Source organism: Lathamus discolor, unplaced genomic scaffold, assembly GCF_037157495.1.
Source record: "Lathamus discolor isolate bLatDis1 unplaced genomic scaffold, bLatDis1.hap1 Scaffold_125, whole genome shotgun sequence".
Classification (NCBI taxonomy): Eukaryota; Metazoa; Chordata; class Aves; order Psittaciformes; family Psittacidae; genus Lathamus; species Lathamus discolor.
Window position 1 is genome coordinate 80134 of NW_027069154.1, and position 6093 is coordinate 86226.

Here is a 6093-nt window from a genome sequence, read left to right on the forward strand (position 1 = left end):
CCACAGTGCCCATCCTTTGCATTTGAGTGTCTGATGTGTCTCTTACGTACTTTGAGTACCTGCAGTGCATTTGGCTTGGTTTGGAAAAGCCTCACTGCTTGTCAATGAGGTTGGAGCAGCGGCAGTGTCTGTCTCAGGCACTGGAGTACTTGCACTGCTGTGGCTGGCACTGCAGTAGCTGCTGTGCTTGTTCAGTGGTTGGAACAGCTGCAGTGTTTATGCCTCTCACTACCATGTAGTAGGCACTGTCCCAGTCACTGGGGTTGCAGCAGCCGCAGCGCTTGTGGCTTGCACTGGAGAAGCCTCCCTGCTTGTTGATGTGGTTGGAATACCTGCAGTGCGTGTCATTGGAGCTGCAGCAGCCACAGCACCTGTCCCTGGCACTGGAGTAGCCCATGTGCCTGTGGCCATGTTTGCAGTAGGCACAGTTCTTAGGGCTTGGGTTGGAGAAGCCTCACTGCTTGTCGGTGGGGCTGGAGGAGCAGCAGTGTGTGTCACTGGCGTTGGACAGGCCGCAGTGCTTTTGGCTGGCACTGGAGTAAGTGCAGTGCTTGTGGCTGGGGTTGACGTAGCCGCTATACATGTTGCAGGCCATTGAGTAGCGGCAGTGCTCCTTCCCTGCATTGGAATAGCTGCAGACCTGAAAACTGGTGGTGGAGTAACTGCAGTGCTTGTGCTTGGGTTTGGATGGCCAAAGTGCCTGTTGAAGGGGCTGGAGTAGCCAAAGTGCCCGTCCTTTGCATTAGAGTGGCCGATGTGTCTGTCACGGTACTTTGAGTACCTGCAGTGTATGTGGCTTGGTTTGGAGAAGCCTCACTGCTTGTCAATGAGGTTGGAGCAGCGGCAGTGTCTGTCTCAGGCATTGGAGTACTTGCACTGCTGTGGCTGGCACTGCAGTAGCTGCTGTGCTGGTTGCAGTGGTTGGAACAGCTGCAGTGTTTATGCCTGTCATTACCATGTAGTAGGCACTGTCCCAGTCACTGGGGTTGCAGCAGCCGCAGCGCTTGTGGCTTGCACTGGAGAAGCCTCCCTGCTTGTTGATGTGGTTGGAATACCTGCAGTGCGTGTCATTGGAGCTGCAGCAGCCACAGCACCTGTCCCTGGCACTGGAGTAGCCCATGTGCCTGTGGCCATGGTTGCAGTAGGCACAGTTCTTAGGGCTTGGGTTGGAGAAGCCTCACTGCTTGTCGGTGGGGCTGGAGGAGCAGCAGTGTGTGTCACTGGCGTTGGACAGGCCGCAGTGTTTGTGGCTGGCACTGGAGTAGCTGCAGTGTTTGTGGCTGGGGTTGACGTAGCCACTGTATGCATAGCAGGCCTTAGAGTAGCGCCATTGCTCCTTCCCAGAGGTGGAGTGGCTTCAGAGCTTTAAAGTGGTGGTGGAGTAACTGCAGTGCTTGTGCCTGGGGCTGGAGTAACTGCAGGGCATGTTGAATTGGTTGTAGTAGCCACAGTGCCTGTCCTGGGCGTTCTAGTGGCCGATGTGTGTCGCTGCATTTGTAGTCCTGCAGTGCTTGTGGCTTGGGTTTAAGAAGCCTCACTGCTTGTCTCTGTGTTTGGAGTAGCCGCACTGCTTTTTTTGCCCTGGTTGGAACAGCAGCAGTGCATGTCACTGGAGTTGTAGCTGTAATGACAGTCCTTGCCATTGGAGTAGCCACAGTGCCTGGCGCCATGGTCGGTGTCACCGCAGTGGTTGTGGCTGGTGTTGGAGTAGCCGCATTGTCTGTTGCTTTGCAATATTAGGTCTTGTCTCTCCTCACTGCAGAGCATGAGAGACTGAATCAGCCTTGCTCAGGGTACAGGCTAATCAGAAACCACTATACGATCGGTATGTTATCAGCGTTATCCTCAGACTAAAGCCCAACCTCAGCACTGCCCCAGCTGCAAGGAGGAGAATGAACTCTCATGAGGTGTCCCTCTGACACCTATTGCCCTCCAAAGAACCCAGAAACCAGTCCCCACAACCCCCCCAATAAATGCATAAGTCCCCCCAAAACACCCAATCCCCCAATAGACACCCAACCTCACCAAACTCCCCAAACCCCAAAACACCCAAAACCACCAACTCTCCTCAAAACCCTCGACGTCCCCCCAAAAAACCAAGCCCCAAACCCTCAAAGTCTCCAAAAAATCCCCACAGGCCCCAAAAATCCATCCCAAGCTGCCAAGAGCCCGAATCCCCACAAAAGCACCCAACCTCCCAAAAACAGCACACTCCCCCCAGAAGGCACCCCCGGCTTACTTGCGCGGCTGCTGGCTCAGGCTGTGCGGTTGGAGGGGCAGCCGTCTCCTGGGGCAGGGGATGTCTGCAGCCAAGGGTGGTTGAGCACATCCTCCAGGGATGGTCTGTCGCAAGCGCGCATGGACAAGCACCACCCAATGAGGTGCTGGCATTCTGGGGAGAATGCGGGAAGCACCGCTCAGTTGCAGGAGGCTCCTGCCCACCTTGTGCCACCGTCCGCAGCGCCCAGGCCTGGGTGTGCTCAGAGCCTCACCCAAACCTCCTGCTCCACCATCCGGTTTGGAGGAGAGCAGGATGGCAGGACATGGGCCATCTCCTCCAGCTGAGCAAGGGAGATCGGCTGCCACCCCGTAAATCCCGACCTCCCCCTGCTGCCGCAAAGCCGGGCACCTACCGACAGAGATCTGGCGCTGGAAGAAGAGCTGCCCACCAATGATGTCCTTGCAGCACTGGAAGGGGAGGACCCCGCACACCATCTCATACAGCAGCACGCCCATGGACCAGATCGCCGCCGGACGGCCGTGGTAGCAGTGGTAGCGGAACCACTCCGGCGGGTAGTACAAAGCTGTTCCTACAACAGGATACAGGCACAGCTCATCAGGCGGATGCCACCTGCTCCCGGATCCTCGCCCGCGCATCCCCAGGGCTGCAGGGGCTGCAGCGGCGGCCCCATGGACGTGGGGACACGCACTCGGTGTGACCCGCCACCTCGTCACTGGCACGTGACTCTGGTTCACAAACTGCCCGGTACCGGAAGCACCCTGGGCTGTGGGCTCACCGCTAAATTTGGTGTAGACCGTGTCCCTGAGGAAGGTGCTGCAACCAAAGTCAATAAGCTTGACCTCTCTGGTGGCCAAGTTGATGATGATGTTATTGGACTTGATATCCCTGTGCAGGACACCGCGGCTGTGGCAGTGCCGCACAGCCACCAGCACCTGGAGGAAAATGCCCCGCGCCATATCCTCGGGCAGGAACCTCCGCTTTTTGATGAAGGCAAAGAGGTCCTGCGATGGCTGCGGACGCTCCAGAACCAGCACAAAGGAGTGGGGCAGCTCAAACCAGTTGAGGAGCTGGATGATGGCACTGCAGCCGGAGCGCACCTTCCTCAGCATGGCTATCTCCATGGGAATGCGAGTGCCGCTGGGCTGCGGGGGGACCAGGGCACCGTCAGCAGGGCTGATGCTGGCCCGGGGGTCCTGTGCCTCCCTGCCTGGGATGCCCCAACGGTACCAGGCACCGTCCCGCTGCCCCCGCGCACTCACCCGCTCGCCCCACGAGGAGATGCGCCCCCGAGCCACTTGTTTGATCGCCACCTGCAAGCCAAGGGCAGCGCTGGGCTGAGCCTCGCCTCGCCCCGCCGCCTCCCCGCCCCGCCGCCGGCCCCGCCCCTTACCGGGGTGTTGTCACTCAGGCGGACCCCCGCGTACACGGCCGCGAAGCCGCCTCTCCCCAGCCGCGGTCCCACGCGGTAAAGCCGCTCGAAGCTCTCCTTGTCATGCCCCGCGCGACAGACGCGGCCGCTATCGCTGCGCGCGGGGTCCCCGCCGGCCCCCACCGGCCGCTCCGGGCCGAGCGGCGCCGCATCCTTCCCGGCCTTTCCCGGCCGAGGCTCCGCGGCGTGCCGCTCCCCGCCGGTCCCGGAGCGCAGATAGGCCGACGGGTCAATGCGGGTCAGGAGCACCACGGGCACCTTGCCCGACCGCGCTCCCGGGGCCGGCACCCCCGCAGCCGCCCCGCGCACCGGGGTCTCGGGGGTCGCGGCTGCCGGGCGGGGCGGGGCCTGGGGGCGGGCCGGGGAGCGCCAGGGGGCGGTGCTGCCTCGGCAGACCCAGCGGCGGCGGCTCGCCCAGCGCCGCCACTGCCAGTACCGGGAGAGCCGAGCGGCGCCGCGAGCCCCGGCGGGGGGCTGGGGGGAGGCGGGGGGGCACCATCGCGGGGAGCGGCGGAGGGAGGGCTCCGGACCGCCGAGAGCTGCCGCCGCCGCCGCGCCTGGTGCTGCCGCTGCTGCCGCTGCTGCCGCTGCTGCCGCTGCTGCCAACGGCGCTGCCGCTCCAAAGCCGCTCCAAAGCCGCTGCTGCTGCCGCCGCCGCAGCCTCGCTCCCAACGGCTCTGTCCACGCGCGCCCCGGGCGCCCGCTGCCAGCGGCCGGAGCGGCCGGCGGGGGGGGGCTCGCGGCCGCGGGAGCCCGTGGAACGGCGGAGCGGGTCCTGCCCAGCCCCGCGGCCGGGCCCGTGCGCCCCCCGCCCGGCCGCAGCGTCCCCACGGCAGAGCCTTTGTAAACTGAACCCGAGCCTTGGGACCCTGCGAGCGAGGCTTTAGAAATGAGACCGGAGACTTTGGAAAGTCAAAAGGAGGCTTCATTTTACTGCTTATTTTATCCCCTTTTTCCTTTCCTTTCCTTTTTCCTTTCCTTTCCTTTCGTGATAAACACATAAATGTATTGGCTTTCGCAAGTCATAGGTGTGGTTATGTGGCTATAACTGTACGAGTTTACGGCAACAGAAACAAAGCTCGCTAAAGACATAAGATCAGACGACAAGTTAAAAAGGACCAGAACTCTTAAGCAAAATGAAGTCACATAGCAAAAGGATTTGTAAAGGTAAAAGAAAGAAGGTGGGGGTCCTGATATAAGAAAAGCTAGTGCCTGGACAACATAAAGTACTTTTTAGCTTCACTTAGGTTGTAGAGAGAGAACAATGTTTATGTTGTAAGTCTGTGGAATGTAGTGGCCCCACTAAACATGAGTTAATGGTTTCACACCAGACTTCTAAAGTGTCTTTAGTTTTAAAGAACAGTGTTTGTGTTGTAAGTCTGTGGTGAGCTAACAGGATTTAGCGGCCCCACTAAGCATGAATGAGTTATTTCACACCATCCTTCCACTTGTTAGTTAGTTTAGAGACAGAGCCTCCCAAACATCTGCTAGCTTGGGATACTCCTTGTCTGCCCGTCCTGCAATAAATTTTGCAGGAAGATCACACTTTTAAATCTTTGCTAGTTGTCAGAAGAATTACAGATATGGCTGGTTTCGGCTACTTGTGTGGTTACTGGGGCGTCCAACTGTGCCAAAGGTGAACAGTACGCTGTGAGGAAGACTGCTTACTTCATCTTGAAGACCCCTACTCACAAGAGGAAGACTGCTTGCTTCATCCTCAAGAGCCCTGCCCACAATCACCGCAGAGCAGTGCGCAGACACCAAGAGGAGGAGACCTATGATAACAAGTTCTTGGAGCTAGTTATAATATTCCTTGCCTGTACACGGGAATTATGAATATGTATGTGACTAACGTAAGAGTGAAAGTATATAAACCTGTAACAAATACTAATCACTTGCGCCTCTGGTTACTGTCATGCGCCCAGCACTGTTGCTTTTGCTTTATTGACTTTGTCCCTCAATAAAACCTTCTTATCTTGTTTAGAGGAGTGAGTTCTTATTTCACCCTTTCCTTTCCTTTCCTTTCCTTTCCTTTCCTTTCCTTTCCTTTCCTTTCCTTTCCTTTCCTTTCCTTTCCTTTCCTTTCCTTTCCTTTCCTTTCCTTTCCTTTCCTTTCCTTTCCTTTCCTTTCCTTTCCTTTCCTTTCCTTTCCTTTCCTTTCCTTTCCCTCTCCTCTCTCCCCTCCCCTCCCCTGTCCTCCCCTGTCCTCTCCTTTCCTCCTTTCCTCCTTTCCTTTCCACAAAGATGGATTGAGATGAGATCTCAGGCAGGTTTTCCCTGTGAGGGTGTGAGGCGCTGGCACAGGGTGCCCAGAGGAGCTGTGGCTGCCCCGTCCCTGGCAGTGTTCAAGGCCAGGTTGGACCCAGGGGCTTGGAGCTGGAGGAGCTTCCAGGTCCCTTCGCCCCAGCCCATCCGGTGCCTG